This window comes from Vicugna pacos, unplaced genomic scaffold (genome assembly GCF_048564905.1).
Source record: "Vicugna pacos unplaced genomic scaffold, VicPac4 scaffold_19, whole genome shotgun sequence".
In the NCBI taxonomy this organism is placed as follows: Eukaryota; Metazoa; Chordata; class Mammalia; order Artiodactyla; family Camelidae; genus Vicugna; species Vicugna pacos.
The window spans coordinates 71,313,414-71,329,785 of NW_027328740.1; the positions used below are offsets into that span (position 1 = coordinate 71,313,414).

At 42.9% G+C, this 16,372-nt stretch overlaps 1 protein-coding gene and 1 long non-coding RNA gene across 2 annotated transcripts in view; both read right to left on the minus strand.

Moving 5' to 3' along the window:
- Window positions 1-16,372, minus strand: part of LOC140693519 (trafficking protein particle complex subunit 9-like) — a 335,939-nt gene that overhangs the window by 129,896 nt on the left and 189,671 nt on the right. The window lies entirely within an intron of this gene.
- On the minus strand, window positions 6,889-15,257 carry LOC140693545 (uncharacterized). The gene is made up of 3 exons (XR_012069313.1): window positions 14,984-15,257; window positions 7,560-7,719; window positions 6,889-7,158 (listed from the first exon to the last, which is right to left on the minus strand). It is a non-coding gene; the product is annotated as an uncharacterized lncRNA (long non-coding RNA).

Here is a 16,372-nt window from a genome sequence, read left to right on the forward strand (position 1 = left end):
GCTCAATCCTCAGTACCTCATTTTAGAAAAATGAAACAAATAAATAAACTTAATTAACCCCCTCAAAAAATATTTTCTCCATTCAAAATTCAAAAAAAACCACCTTGCAATTGACACAACATTGTAAACTTGACTATACTTCAATTAAAAAAAAAATTCTTGCCTTACAAGAATATATCTGGATTATGGAAGTTTGCAAATGTAAAATGCCTAGGGTACCACCTGCATAAGAAGAAGGAACTGTACAAATGTACTATCCCTCATTTATGAGCTATTTTTCCCTTGGGGAGATTATAACCTCTCAGAGATATTTTTCTCATATTAAAAAAAAAAAGAAAAAGAAAACATTACCTGATTCTCCATACTGCTGAAGAATCAGATAACCCTATGAAAGCATCTGACCCACAGAGTTTATTCAATAAATGTTTGTTGAATGAATGAATAAACAAGCAAAGTGAATGCTGCTCCCTGCCACAGACCATCATAATGGTACTGCTTGGAAATGCCAAGCCCACGTTCCACCCAAATCTTCACTAACCACGTGGGTGACCTGGGCAGACCTGTGTGCTTCTCTCAACACCAGTTTATTCATAAATAGAAATGAGGGCAATAACACAAACCTAAAAGGGTTAGTGAGTCACGAATGAATAGTACCCCAACTTTGCAAGATGGAACTATTAAAGAAAATTGGGCAAAGAGTCCATAGGCCCTCTCCATATTATCTCTTACAACTACATGGGAATCTACATTACATCTAAAAATAAAAAGTCTATTATTTTAAAGAGGCTATTGAGTTTAAATCAGCTCACCGTCTCAAATAAGGAACACACAGTACAAATAAGAGAATGCGCAGCCCATGAGATGCACTCAGTAAATATTCCCACTGAACCCACTGGTCCCTCCAAATTCAGAGCATGAGGATGTGTCCTCGTGGCCAGAGGCCACTGCACCTGAAGCTAAAAAAGCTAATGGTCCCCACTTTCAAAAGCCCCTGCCACCAACCTAGGTCTAATTTTGTATTTGTAATTTTTTTTCTTTTTATAAAATAGAAATCCCCAATTGCATAGCCTTCAGGTCACCAAAACCTGACCACAGAGATCATGATGGCAACCCTCCTTGGTGAAACAATAAAATGAAGAGCCATTTCCACAAGACCTCTGTGTAAATCTACTAGGGAACTTCATCCTGGACTGAGAGGAAGAGGACTGGGGAGGAGGGGGCAATCTGAGGCACACAGACCCATGGGCCACCTGTCCCACGATGGACATTACACTCAACCCTCACCCTCCAGGAACTTCAAAATACACACAGACAGAGTGATGTGGACAATATATATGTATTTTTAAAGAAATTCCGACTCTCTAGCAGGTCTTGTATCTACCGAGACACAAATGGCTTATGTGTATAATGTTTCACAAAAGCCTTAAAACATTACCACCCCAACTTGACACATTAAGAAACTAGGGATAGAGGTTTATCACATTGTGCAAGATTAGAGAGATGCCACATCAGACACTGTATTTAAACCCAAGCCTTTGCTCCAGTGCTCACACAAGAAAGTGTGACATACTGCCCCTTTCCTGCCCTCTCCCTGCAATAAATCTCTGAAGAGTCTTTTCTGTGCCACGTGGAATCACAATCACGTCAATTTACCACAAAGAGCTATGTGACTCCTTGGAGGACGTGTCAAAATCTAAAGGGTTGTGATGGGAGGAGAGATTTGAATTTTCTGTTTCTCAAAGGAAACATGGCTTTAAAAGAAACTGAAAAGCACTTATCTAGTCTAAGCCCTCATTGTGCAGAGAAGGAAATGGAGGCTCAGAAGAGATGAGGAAAGGGACTTATTAACAAATATTGCCTCAGTGCAACACCAAGCCAGCCCTGGGCCCTTCTGGGGGAGTACCTGGAAGGCCCAGGAAAATGATTGTTAGAAAAAGGAAAGAGAAGAAGCATACAAGGCCCTGTCTCTACACCACCATACCATGAAGTTCCACCAAATTATCCAGTATTGGGTGCAGCCAAAATTTAGGTGGGCTAAAGAGGTTATAGAAACCTGGAAGTCTCAACCATAGTGGAAATTCCAACATTTACTGTTTTTTTCCAAGTTCAAGCATCAGTTCAGTGGGCGCTCCATACGAGGGAACTCCATACGAGGCCTGGAGTTCTCCGAAATACAGATCTCTATTATCACGTGTGCAAACCACACACAGGCCCACCAGAAGAAAAATGCCCACACATAAGATGGAACTACTGAAACAGAAAAGAGCCAACCAGCATATATTGCTAGCAAAAACGGTGCTGCTAGAAATAGACTCATGGACATAGAAAGCAAACTGTTGTTAGCAGGCAGGAAACGGAGGATTAACAGATACACATTAATAAATATAAACTAAATGACAAGGACCTACTATATAGCACAGGGTACTATTTTCAATTTCTTGTAATGAGTTGTACTAAAAACAATCTGAAAAACATTTATATACATATGCATAAGCTTATAACTGAATCTCTGCTGTACATCTGAAGCTAACATGGTAAATTTACAACACTTCAATAAAAAATAATTTTATATAATAAGTAAAAATAAAAGCAACGCCATAAAAAAAAAAAAGTAAAAGAACACGGTAATCCCCTTAGCTGTAGGTGGTGGAGAACTCTGCAAGCACCAAGTCCACTCGAATACTCCAGCACTGGCGGTCACTCATTCTAACCATCAGAGAATCACTTGGCTTCTACGAGGTTACTTTTCTCTTCAGTGAAAGGCTACAGTTGCATCTAATGATGTATTGAATCTCATCATTCACAAACCCAAGATTTCCCATAGGCCTGGCTCTGGACAGATGAAAAGATAGGGTCCCAGATATATTCATGTGTAGAAGAAGTTTATGCCATAAAGACATTAATTCTTCCTGCTTTGATAGACAGATTCATTGCAATTCTGATTAGAATTCCTCCCAGATATTTCATGGAATGTAACAAGTTAATTTATGGTCAGGAACAGCCAAGAAACTTCTTTAGAACCACCACTGGGAAGGGGTGGATAGGTCATGCATTTCAACTGGTCTTTCTGATGTGATGAAAACGTTCTGGAATAATAATGGTTGCACAAATGTGAATATGCTAAAAGCTGCTGAATTGTAACATTCAAGTGGGTGGACTTCATGGTGTGTGAACAATATCACAATAAAGCTGTTATATGAAAAAATCCTTCTTGCCAATTATTTTTCCCTCTATACTACTAGTCTGTCCCACAATTTAAGTAAAACAAACAAACAAAAAAAAACAAAACAAACCAGATTTTGCCAGGAGCTCTTTAGGAGTGCAATGTCCCTGGGTCTCCAACGCCTCAGGTTGTGCTGTTCCTGTTAACACACAGTAGCTGGGCTGGACTAGTTAGGGACTATAAGTATCTTTTTAAGATCGACGGTCTCACGTTTCACCCTGGGAGAGTGAATGATGGAGGATGAGACAGCCTCATGCCTTCAGCTCATTTTTAACTGAACCAAGCCCTGCTTTCACCACTGTAATCCCTCTCAGTATAAAAACATGTGACATCAACAAGCACCGCCATCATAACACCTGAAAGTGTTCAAGGTACTTATCTGGGGCAGAAATCCTGATCAAGGAGACAGAAGCTCCCTCAGCACTGCCGCTCCCTTTTCCCGACTCCACCAGGAGAAGCTGGGATTTACAGCCGCGGGCTCTCAGCCTGGGGAGCAGCGCCCATGCCGCTAATCTGGACCTCAGGGATCGGGAAAGGGAGAGGAAGGCAGCCCCGGGGTCGCGGGGCAGGGAGAGCGGGGTGGGGGACGCGGGCTGCAGCCCCGCTCGGAGGCCAGCCCCAGCCCCAGCCCAAGCCGCCCGCCCCGTCCGGGTGTGCAGACCCCGCCCGCCCGGGACACAGCCCGCCCAGTGGTGGGGACGGGTCGGCGGCCAAGGAGAGGAAGCCCGGGAGGGGAGGACTCGCCGGCGGGAGAGGGGAAGCGGATGCCAGCCGCGGACTGAGGGGAGCCCGGCTGGGTCAAGAGGCGGCAGGGGCACACCTGGCCCTGGGCAGCTGTGGCCGGGGCGCCGGGGCAGGTGGCGCGGGCAGAGGGGTCTGGCCCGAGCAATCCAGCTGAACACACGCTGACTGGCGCCCTGGGGGTCTGTGACACGCCGACCGCCCTCCCGCAGCCGCCTCACCCCTTTCCCGATATCCCCTCACCTTGCACTTCCACAGCCAGAGGCCCCGGCCCCAGGCAGTAGCCAAAGGCCTACAGGGCGACAGAGCTGAGAAGCCATTGGGGCCGATCCCCGGCTCGGAGCTGGAGCTTCCAACCCGCGGTCCAGCTGGCAGCAACTGCGCATGCGCAGGAGGGCCAGCGATCCGCTCTGGGTCCTGAGAGAGAAGGGGAACCGAGGGAGGGAGAATAGGGGAGGAGGAGGGGAGGCGGGGAAAAGTGGAGGGAGACACATGGACAGGAGGAGCAGAGGGAAGGCAGTTATCTGGAATTGGGAGGGGAGTAACAGAGATGGGGAGAAAGCGTTTTACCTCTTGTGGCACCCCGAAGGAGGCAGCAGTCCTGCCTATACACCCTTCTCTTACCCGTCATTGCCCACAGCTCATATTTTACGTCCCTGGCCCAGCCCTCCAGCTAAGGTCTCTGCAGAAACCCTACGGGTATCATACCCGTTGCCCCCACAAGGAGCTAGGTTTACTGTTGCTCAGGGAACCAAGCACCCGCAGGTGTTGTTTCTCAGAACTACCTTGGGAAGAGTACATATTCCCCTTTTACACACTGGGAAACAGGCAGGCACGATCTCTGCCTTAGCTCCACTGTCCCAAATGTTGGGCTGGCAGGGAGCGGGAGGTAAAATGTCAGAGCCCCAGAAGGAGCAGACTGCCTGAGTGTTGGTGTAGAGTCCCCATCCCTCCTGGGTAAACCACACCCCAACCTCGGGGAATAATCAAGGGCTCACCGTAGGCCCCTGTGTGTGGGAGAGCTGCCCTCAGTCCCAGTGTCCAACTTGCTAGGTAGGTAGAAGTGTTATTGAGTCCAAATTCATTCTCCTCAGTGCAGGACAGGCCAGTAAGTTGGGAGACCAAGTGTTGGGGCATGGAATAGCAAGTTTCTGTAGACCTAGATGGCAAACTAATGTCCTGGAAAACCATCTCCCCAAGTCAGAATTCAGACTGCTTTCCTATGTGCTTGGTTTTTGCAAACTTCTTGGTGTATGAATTCTTTGTTTTTAGAATCCTTTGTTCTTGCAGCTATCTCCCTGGGTCAGATCCCTGTAAACCTCCAACAAAACAAACGTTATTTTCTATTCTGCAACGTGTTATCTTTATATGATTGGAAAAGTGTTAAATACCCTTAAAGGTCAGAGCCTTCAAAATAGGCTCTCCTGTATATTTTAGGCTCTAGGCAACATTGTTTTACAAGCAAGAAGAAGCCTAGGAGACAGAGCACAGGGTTAAAGTCAAAGGAACAGATCTAATATGGAGTCAGATTTCTTCTTTTCTATTACTGTGGCAGAAGCCACTTGAGGATTTAAATCCCTTAAAGTTAAAAATAAGTAAAACTTTAAAGGAATTTACATACATTGGTGGGAACTTGCATAGCATATCTGGAAAAGCACACAAAGGATTGTAAACATTGGCATCTCCAGGGAGGCGTGTAAGAACAGAGGATGAGGGAAAACTTCTTTCACTTGAGTATTTTTTGCTCTGTTTGAATTTTTTTAACCATATGCATATATTTCTTTTTCAGTTAAAATAAATGTGTAATGGAGCAAAGGAGTAACTAGTTCAGCAAATACAGCAGCCATAGACTCACTGAGTCATCATTTTCGATTTAAGCCAGGAAGCATTGATTGTCTCTCTCCTATGTGCCCAGTGCTGTTTTAAAACATTTTTATATATTTTTTTTATAAAATAATAACATGCTATCCCTCACCCCTGCTCAGGGCTGGTGGGAAACCAACTGAGTTTTTATTGAGTTGTTTTCCAAGGAGTAGAGATGAGTTATAAACAGAACACAACTTCAGGGCAAAACAGGCGGACTGGTTTTCCAGCAGGCCAGATAGCGATGACGGGTTTTCAATAGAGGCGCACAGAGGCTGAGAGAGAAAGCCTCCAGGACCCTACAGAAAGCTGCCCACAGTGCCTTCTCCATGGCACTACTGAAATAGGAAAGAACAAATCTGACTCCATATTAGATCTGTTCCTTTGACTTTAAACCTGTGCCCTGTTTCCTAGGCTTAGTCTTGCTGTTTCTGCACCTTTTGTGAAACAATGTTGCCTAGATCCTGAAATATACAGGAGACCCTATTCTCAAGGCTCTGACTTTGAAGGATATTATCACTTTTCCATTCGTATAAAGATAACAAGATACAGAATAGAAAATAACATTTGCTTGTTGGAGGTTTACACGGATCTGACCCAGGTGAAGAGCTGCAAGAACAAAGGATTCTAACAACAAAGAATTCATACACCAAGTTTGCAACAACCAAGCATTCCCGCTTCCCCTTTTTAATATAAGAAGAGCCTGAATTCTGACTTGGGATGATGGTTCTCCAGGACATTGGTCTACCATCTTCTCCGCTGGCTTTACAAATTAAAGCCGCTATTTCTTGCCCCAAATCCTTGTCTCCTGATGTGTTGGCCTATAATGCACGAGTAGAACAAGCGTGGACTCGGAAACACAAACATACATTGAAAGTACGCATTTGGTATATTAAATGACCTGCTTCCACTCGTATTCCTGAGGTTTTCTTCTCTTGACCACTCCTACTATATTTATGAAAAACCTGTCATGTGGACACATTTCCTTCTCTAGCCACTACCCTTCCATGTAAAAACTGATGCCAAGAAGGCAATGGAAGTTGCTAGAAGGTATTACCTGGCCAAAAAAGAGCAGAAGTGGGTTCTGGCTGATGTTCAGGAGCAGGCCGGGGCACCTGACAAGATGTCATAAGTACGGATAGACAGCTGGGCACCAAAGGAGAAGCTTCTAAACTTCCATGAGGGACTTGGATAGGAAGGAACAGTCCCAGACTATAGCTCTGATCCCACCACGAGCTTCCTGGGCAAGGCTGGGCAAGTCATTTAAATTCTCTAGACCCGTGCTGTCCAACACGGGAGCCACCAGCCACATGCAGGATTATGATGTTATTCTGTAGCCAGACAGAATTATAAATAAACACTTTATTGCAAAGGGTCAGCAGGTATAATATTTAAAAACATTATTGGTTATCTTGCCTTAACAAGTTATTTTTGTATGTCTAGCTTTCTGTGGGTTGTAATGCCTGCGACTAATGTTTCCCTTACAGTGAGGTATTTTGAAATTATAAGTTACTGGACACAGTACACTCATATCACAGTTGAAAAAAACTGATTAAATAAGCAAGGTGATCTGACTTAGTAGTTATGAGCAGGGGCTCTGGGGCCAGCCTGCATAAGTATTAATTCTCACTCTCCCTCCAGGGAGTTCTGTGTGAATCTTGGACAAATTATTGTTGCTGTTGTTGTTGTTGTTGTCGTTGTCATTGTTATTGTTTGTGCCTCTTTTCCTTACCTTTTAAATAGCGAGGAAAATGTAGACTCTATCCCCTACAGTGTTGGCAGGATTAAATGAGTAAACGTCTGTGCTGCCCACTTCCCTGGGTTTCAGCATTCTCCAGGCAATCAGTGCAAAACACAGTGGCATTCTCCACTGTCTTCGTCAGTCTGGGATTCTGTAACAAATTACCGTGTGTCGGGTGGCTTAAACAACCAGCATATTACTTATGGTTTGGAGGCTGAGGCTTTCAAGGTCAATGTATCTGGGAGAGGATTGCCAGCTCGAAGATGGCTGTCTTCCCACTATCTTCATGGCCCAGAGAGGAGAGAGAAGCAAGCACTTTGGGGCCCTGTATAAGAACACTAATACCATTCATGAGGGCTCTACTCTCATGACCTCATTTTATCCTACTAATCACCTCCCAAAGGCCCCGCATCCCTATATCATCACCCTGGGAGATGAGGTTTCGACATATGGATTTTGAGGGGATGCATTCAGTCCACACATCGGCTAACTCTCCCAAACATGCAGTCATCAAACCTGTAGCTAATTTCAAAATAATGTTTATATCTCTCTGCCCATTTCCATTCCTACATCTACTAACACTGAAGCCCTGCTACATTTTATTTCTTATTTTCCTTGTGAGGTTTAATTGATTCCTCTAACTCCAAGGATTCGCTCACTCCAGTCTGCTTGACAGCCCTGCCAGATAGGTCTTCCTTAAAACACCTTCCCACTTCACCTGGTTGTTTTTTAGGTGTAAATGTCAGAATTCTCTCCACACCCCATCCTAGACCTTTAATCCCTTACACTACCACTCACTATGTTATTTTCCTATTACCACTGTAACAAATTCCATTAAGCTTAATAGCTTAAACCAGCACAGACTTATTAGCTTATGGCTGTGGATGTCAGAGATCCAACACAGTTCTCATTGGGATAAATTCAAGATACCAGCAGGGTTCCTTCCTTCTAGAGGGTCTAGAAGAGAATGTTTCCTTTTTTTTTTCCAGTTTACAGAGGTCACCCACCTTCCTTAGCTTGTGCCCCTCAACTTCCTCCATTTTCATGGTCAGCAGCCTTTCTGAACATTGCTCCATCGCTACACCTCCCTCTGATTTTAAACTCAGCTGGGAAATATCCTCCAATTTAAGGACCCCTGTGATTACATTCAGCCCACCTGGACAATCCAGACTACTCACCCTATTGTCTCATCTCAGGATCCCCTTGTCCCATCCCACTCAGGCAGTATGTATGTGGCTGTGACATTCACCTTGTGTAACATTTCCTCATGAGCAATTTATGGTTCAAGGCACTTATAAGTGACTTTTTGTTTTTCTTCCTTATCCTTTCTACATTCAGTTTGTCTGGTGAGATTATATGAATCCATTTTATTTGTGCCCCTGCACTAATCTATAATAATGTATCATGGGTTTAAAGGCTAACTAATAGACAATTTAGGAGACAGAAATCCTCTAAGATTTTTAATCCTAAAATATCTGTCATCCCTTTTGCCATGTACAGTAACATGTCACAGGTGGCTACCCTGTGGCTGGGGAGGGACATGATTCTGCCATCACACTCCCCTCATTCTCACCAATGTGCTGATCAACTAACCAAGGATCTATGCTCTCCAATTCACTCACTTCCTCCTCCTTTGCATTGACTATCCTGTTCCCACCGCTTCCTTCATTCACCACATCAGGATTTCATGACCACATTCTCCCCTAAATGAAATGGGTATCTTGCATCTAATGTCTGACAGCTGTTCTTATTGTATATGCACACACTGACCTACACATAATCCCGTCCATCTCTTTATTTTCCTAGAATCTTCCAGAAGAATCAGTTCCATGATGATGATGATGATACTGACAATGATGACAGGGGCCTCTCAAGGATTCTGATAAAGAGGGAATCGATAAAGGGAGGGAATCATTGCAAAATTGCCCCAGAAACAGGCTTAAAGGTAAATAACTCTTATAGTGTTTAATGAAATTGACTAATATTTAACTATTTTTAAGACTTTATATCACTGAATTTAAAATTTTAACGGGAATTTTCATTCACCACTAACCAAGATTCAACTCTGGGACCAAAATCTAAGGATTTCTGTCTTCTAAAAAATTGTCCACTAGCCTTTTAAACACGTGATCCTTTTAAAAAGTTTAGTGCTGGGCTGAAAATAAGCAGGATTCATATAATCTCACGAGACACAGTGAATGTGGAAAGACTAAGAAATAAAAACAAAAAGCCATTCATAACGTCTTGAACTTTATGTTGCTCACAGGAGAAAATGTTTGCCAATGTGTGTGTCACATCAACATGACTGAGTGGGATGGGGAAGCTGATCTTCCTCATCAGTCATTTATGCTGATTTGTTAGATGCCAAAACAGTTTCCTCATTGAAATTGCTTCTAACAAGTATGGAAGAATTTAGGTTCTACCAAAAGCAGGCTAAATATTTTCCCCTGCTTTCAGGTCTCTGGACTGAATGTCCCCACAAGAAGGACATGGTTATGTTTCATAGGGAAGTCTTCCTGAGAAGCAACAGGCTTTTCTAGGGCAGAACTGCAGGGCCCCCCATGGAGGGCTGGAGGAGGTCTAGAGGGGACACTGGAAAAACAGCAGGAGTGAATTCAGATACTGCTGCTCAGGTCGCCAAAGACAGCATTGCTATCTCTAAGGATATGACATTCTCCCAAATTTTCCATGAGTGAAGGAGCCTGTGAACACTAAGCAGGTTGTTAAGACACAGCAGCACATAATTTGCGTGACAACACAATTAGAGTATGATTTGATATTTGGAAAATAACTAGCCCATTGTTCTTTGAAACTGCAGCAGTAGCAATAGAAATAAAAAAGACTGAGCCGTCTTGGAGACAACAATCAATAAACAATTCTAAATCTGCAGAATTCCTTGACAATATTCAAGCAATGAGCTAGATGTGTGCTGCAGATTCCTCTTACTGCAGGGCTCACTCCTGCAAAGCATAGAACTAGTTTCTCAGCACACAGAGGGTACCAAGTCAAGATTCCTAATCTTTTGAGATTTACTAAATGGCTGGAAAGGTCAGACAAGTACATACAGGCAAATATGATTAAATGTAATCAAATAATATCAAATGTGATTTGAGCACAGACGAAAGAGAAATACCTTTCACCTGGGATCTAGAGAGACTTCTTCAGAAAATGTGGCTCTGGAGACGGCCAAAGACATGGGTGGAATTTTGGCAGAACAGGATGTAAGGAATTTAAAAACTTATTCTATAATTCATATAAAAATTCAAAGGATCCCAAAAATCCAAAACAACTTTGAACAAGAAAAACAAAGTTGGAAGACTTGCACTATCTGATTTTCAAACTTTTTTTATAAAGCTACAGTAATCAGAAATTAGGGTGTTGGTGTAAAACAGGAAAATAGAATAATGGAACACAATAGAATGTTCAGAACTAAACCAAGACTTATACAGACAATTGATTCTCAAAAAGGATGCTGTGGAGAAAGGATCTTTTCAGCATGTAGTGCTGGAACAATTAGATAGTGATACGCAAAAAAAAAAAAATGAACTTTGATCCACACCTCACAAAATATACAAAATTTACCTCAAAATGGATCATAGATCTTAATAGGAAATCTAAAACTATAAAACAGCTAGGAGAACAAGCATAGGCTTAAGGTTTATGGCCTTGGGTTTGGCAAATTTTTCTTTGCTATGACACCAAAAGTATCATCTATTTTAAAAAGAAACTGATAGAGTGAACTTTATGAACATGAAGACTCTTCAATGCTCTTCTAAACACTGCTAAGCAAATGAAAAGACAAGCCATAGACAGAAGCTATTTGCAGATCATATATCTGATAAAGGTCTCTCTTTGTATCTGATCCAGAATAAAGAGGTCTCAAAATTCAATAATAATTCAAACACCTGAATGAATGAGGCCAGAAAACACACTTCAGTAAAGATATCCAGATGGATAATAAGCATATGAAAAGATGCTGATTAAAGGTGTCATTAGTCATTAGAGAAATGCTTTTAAAAACCACAGTGAGATACTAGTTCACATACATACTAGAATGAATACAGTTAGAAAGACTGACCTTACAAGGTGCTGGCAAGGAAGTAGAGCAACCAGAACTGATACACACCACGAGGAATTTACAATAGTACAACCATTTTGGAAAAGTCTTTAACAGATTCTTTTAAAAAGGTAAACACCTGTGTACCATATAATCCAGACATTCCTCATCTGGTGCTTTAGAAAGGAAAAGCATATGTCCATACAAAGACTTGTAACCAAACATTCACTGCTATTTTATTTATAATAGCACAAGTTGTAAATAACCCATGCATCCATCAAGAAGTAAATGCAGAAAGAAATGATGGTCTATACAAACACTGCTCACAATAAACTCTTCAGTAAAAACTCAGCACTAAACAATAATCTACTATAAGACAAACAAGCTATTAATACAGCAACACAGATGATTCTCAAAAAAATAATTACACTGAATGAAAGAAGTCAGACAACATAGAGTAGATACTGCATGAATCCATTCATATAAGGATCTTGAAAATGCAAACCACTATGTTGTGATAGAAAGCAGATCAATGGTTCCCAGGGGAAGAGACGGGGAGGGAGGGAGGGACAACAAAAGTCAGGAGAGAAGCTTTGTGGGTGATGGGTATGTTCACTGTCTTGAGTGTGCTCATGGTTCCTTGGGGATATACTTACGTCAAAACGTATTAAGCTGTACACTTTAAACGTGTGAAAATTATTTTGCCAAGTATACCTCAAAGCTGTTTTAAGAAAAAAGGCACTTTAGTCCTGATCCACCTCAGCGCCTGATTGGAGTGACATGATCAGTCCCTCACACTGTCTGCCTAACGGGAAGGTAGAAAAGCTCTCACGGAAGATAACATGGATTTTTCATTTGCAATGTCTGCCATGTAATAAAGAATTTCTAGACATGCAACATGTCCAGACTATATGACAGATAACATGAGAATAAGGAGCATTAGACAAAGGATGCAAACCCCAGGTGATGTAGGCATCAGAGTTACCAATATAGGCTATAAAATACTTTTAATATATTCAGGAAAATAAGGAAATGATGGGACAATAGATAACAGGGTAGAGACTTTCACCAGAGAAATATACTGGAATGTATTTTTAGGAAAAGTCAAACTGATACTCTAGAACTGAAGCTTTCAGCTCTGGAAACAGGTAAACAGAGCTAATTAGGATCCCTTTTAAGTAAAACTTTCAGTAATTCTGGGTAAAATATAACAACAAATTAACACAGAGCTAACTATGGAGAGAGAAGTTCCCTGATGACAATACAAAGAGGACACTTAAAGCCCAGAGTGGTCATCTTGTGAGCTGATGCCACCGCACCCTGGAGGGAAGGGGTTTTCATCTGCACATAAATAGGGATACAATGTCCATGTAGGAAAAAGGGTCCATACCAGATGTAGAAGACTCTTCCTCTATATCTATATAGTCAGAGACAGAGATGTAAAGTGGCAGCAGAGGTCACAGTGACACAGGGCCCTGGGCCAAGGAGTGTGAGCACCTCTGCAAGCTGGGAAAGGTAGGATGACGAATCCCTCCCAAGAGCCTCGGTGTGGAACTTAGCCTTGGCCACTCGTTGGTTTTAGCCCACTGACATTGACTTTGCACTACTGCACCCTAGAACAGTGAGAAGATGAATGTGTATTGCTTTAAGCCACTGAGTCTGTGGTCCTTTGTTACAACAGCAATAGGAAAGGAACTCAGGAACCAATATGAACTTGAACCACAGGCTGCCTGCTGTGCTGGCAGGAAGTCCTTTGTCTCTGATCCTGGGGGAGTGTCCTGTCCTCTGGCAGCATCCACAAACTACCTCATGCTAACTTGGCAGTTTGCAGAGGGTTAAATCTTATCCCTGCACAGTTCTTGATATTTAGTTAATAAAAATGATGGTGTCATCATGGGTATTTTTCCATCTTTTAAATACCCTTCAGTCTTCTAATAAAGCTACTTCTAATTAAGAGACCGTGTAAATAGTTTTCAATCTTCATAATAAATAACTGTGGTTTTATCTGGTTACTTAAATTATGAATAATAATGTTCACATTTGTAAAAGTTATTAAAATCAACATTGTTTAATGAAAATATCATTTCTTTCCGCATGAACATGTATTAACTACAAGAAATGTTCCATGCTTTCTTCTACGATTTACTGTTAGAGCCTTAAAGAATAATATTTTCCTCAAAAGATATTACGGCAAAGGGATTTCTTTTGGTGGAACTGTTCCGGCATCAAATCTGGTGCATGTCTCAGGCCACTGGCAACATAGAGATGATAGAAATTAGGAGGCATTATAAACACAGAATCATTTTTAAAGGAATTAAAAAAACTGGATGTGTGTAAACAAAGAATCAGAGAATATTCTGGTGAAATAAATGTATTTTTCAGCTTAAGCAAGACATGGGGTGAATAAATCTGAAATGAAAAAACCACCCAGAGATTAGCAGCGAGTCATGCACGCAGTGTGAATGATCAAAACCAAGTTGTTTCCAAACCAGTGTGCAGGCTTGATGCCTTCATGAATCAAATCTGTGTGGCACCAGGCCACCTCGAATACATGTTGATGAGGTATTTATAAGCCCTTCACCATCCCAAATCAAAGCCCACGCACGAGCCACAAGACCATCACCTACACATTTGGAAAACACACAACATGGTGAATAGCACTTTTCTTGTTCAGTAGCCGGTGGCAGCGAACTGTCAGCAGACAGAGATACAGGGACACAGAGGCACCTCCCCTCACTCAGCTGATAAACTTCCGTGCATCCCTGGGGACAGGATTGTCATAAAATGCACCATGGATTGATTCTCCTCCTAGGAAAGGAACCGTAGTGCTGTCATTAGGTTTGAGCAGGGGTGGGTGGAGGATCTCAGAAGAGTTGTTTCAGCACACCAATAGAATTCTTGGCCACCGTGACCACGAAAGACAAGTCCCCTGCCATCCCGGTAGGCACTTGGGCTCCTGACAAAAGCTGGGCTCAGTAAAGGGTTGAGTAGAAGGCACAGACCTGAGGGATGCCCCAGCAATAGGCAGGAGGTAGGGCCTGGTTTATACTGCTCTGGGTGTATCCCAGACTCATCCGAATACGAAATCAGAAATTTGCAAAACAGCAGAGCTGGGGTGGATCATCTACTCCAGACTCCTCACCTTACAGTTAAAAGGGTGGCAACCCTGACAGGCAAAGCAACGTGCTAAAGGCAGAGCGTGGAAGTGGCAGTGCCAGATGAAACGCAGCGTGCAACCCCCGTTCAAGGCCGCTGACTCTGACGACGGGGCCAAGGTTTCCAATGAGGAGAATAAGACAGTGTAAATACTTTGTTCCCCCTAAAACCCCAAATGTTTTTTAAAGGCACAAAAACTCACCTTAACTAGATCTCTTCTGAGGGGGCTCTCTTCTGCTTCTTCGTCTTTCTGTCTCCATTTCCCTCTCTCAGACACAAACACATTCAGTTTTGTGAAAGGGGACTTCCTTCCATACAAAGACAGACTTCACATCTTCAGAAAGATACCTGAGAAAGCACGTTTCTCAATTCAAGTCTTTGTGTGAGTTCTGGGCAACTGGCTTATTTTCTAGAACAATCGGTAGTTACAAAATCAGGAAATCATCTTCCACAAAGGCAGAGTTCTGGTCCGTGTTGATAAAGTTGGGGATGTCACATTTCATGAGTCTGTTCGGCTCCTCCTCTGGACACCTGCTGCATCTGATGGCTTCCTGGAGCCGAATAACACTGTAAAGGGCTATGGTAGGGATACCAGCTTTGGCCTTGTCCAAGTGGTCCACTTCATTGATGTAGCAGTGAAAGAGGGACCTAGATTCGTCATTGCACTGCCAGAGAACACCTTGGGCAGCAGCGGTCTTCCAAAGTCTGACACAAAGCTGTTGAGTCTAACTCTCTTCTCGGGAGACTCTGCATTGCTACAAAGAAAACCAAAATAAAATATCGTTCACAGTGTAGCTCGGTGACCTGAAGAATCATAGTTTTTGCCATCTACTGAGAGTAAATCCCTGCACAGAGCATGCTGACATGCACTGGAATTGAAAGACATCACTTCTGAACACATACAATTAAACCCAAGGCAAAAGTCTAAAGTGAGGGCCCATGGACCATCCTAAAAAGACATCGTTCCCTGAGAATCCTCAATATTGGTGCCTCGCACACCAGTGTTTCTCCGTGGGACACTCAGATCTCTTCATCAGGATTCGTTAAAGTGCTTCTTAAAATGCAGAATCCTGGGGTGCACACCCTCAGAGTCTCCAGAGGTAGCGACTGGTAGTCTGTATTTTCATAGCCACCAGGATAACTAAACATGCTCAGGTTTAGCACCGCAGTCTACATCGGGTCACCTGAGCATCGACAATTCTGTCTCACGGGATGGGGGGTGCCATGTGTGTCAGGGTGCTGTCCTACCCATGTGTCTCCCCTGATTCTCAGAACTGACAGTGCTGCCCCATTGGGCACGAAATACCACCGTTTCACAATGCATACGCAGGGCGCCCGACTGAAAAACAATCAGTGATAGGAGAGGGGACAAAACTCAGCTTCCTGTTACCTTGTTTCACTTACTGTGGGACGAGTGATCAATTCAAGGGTAATAAATCAGTGAATGAGTGAATAACATGACTCGCGTTAGTCCCACGAGTGCCTGGAAGAGCAAGCCTGGGCACATTGAGAACCATAACAGCCCATCTACTTAAATGTCATCCTCCACAGATCTATGTAAAGGTTACTTCCACCCAGGCAGTGACTCCAG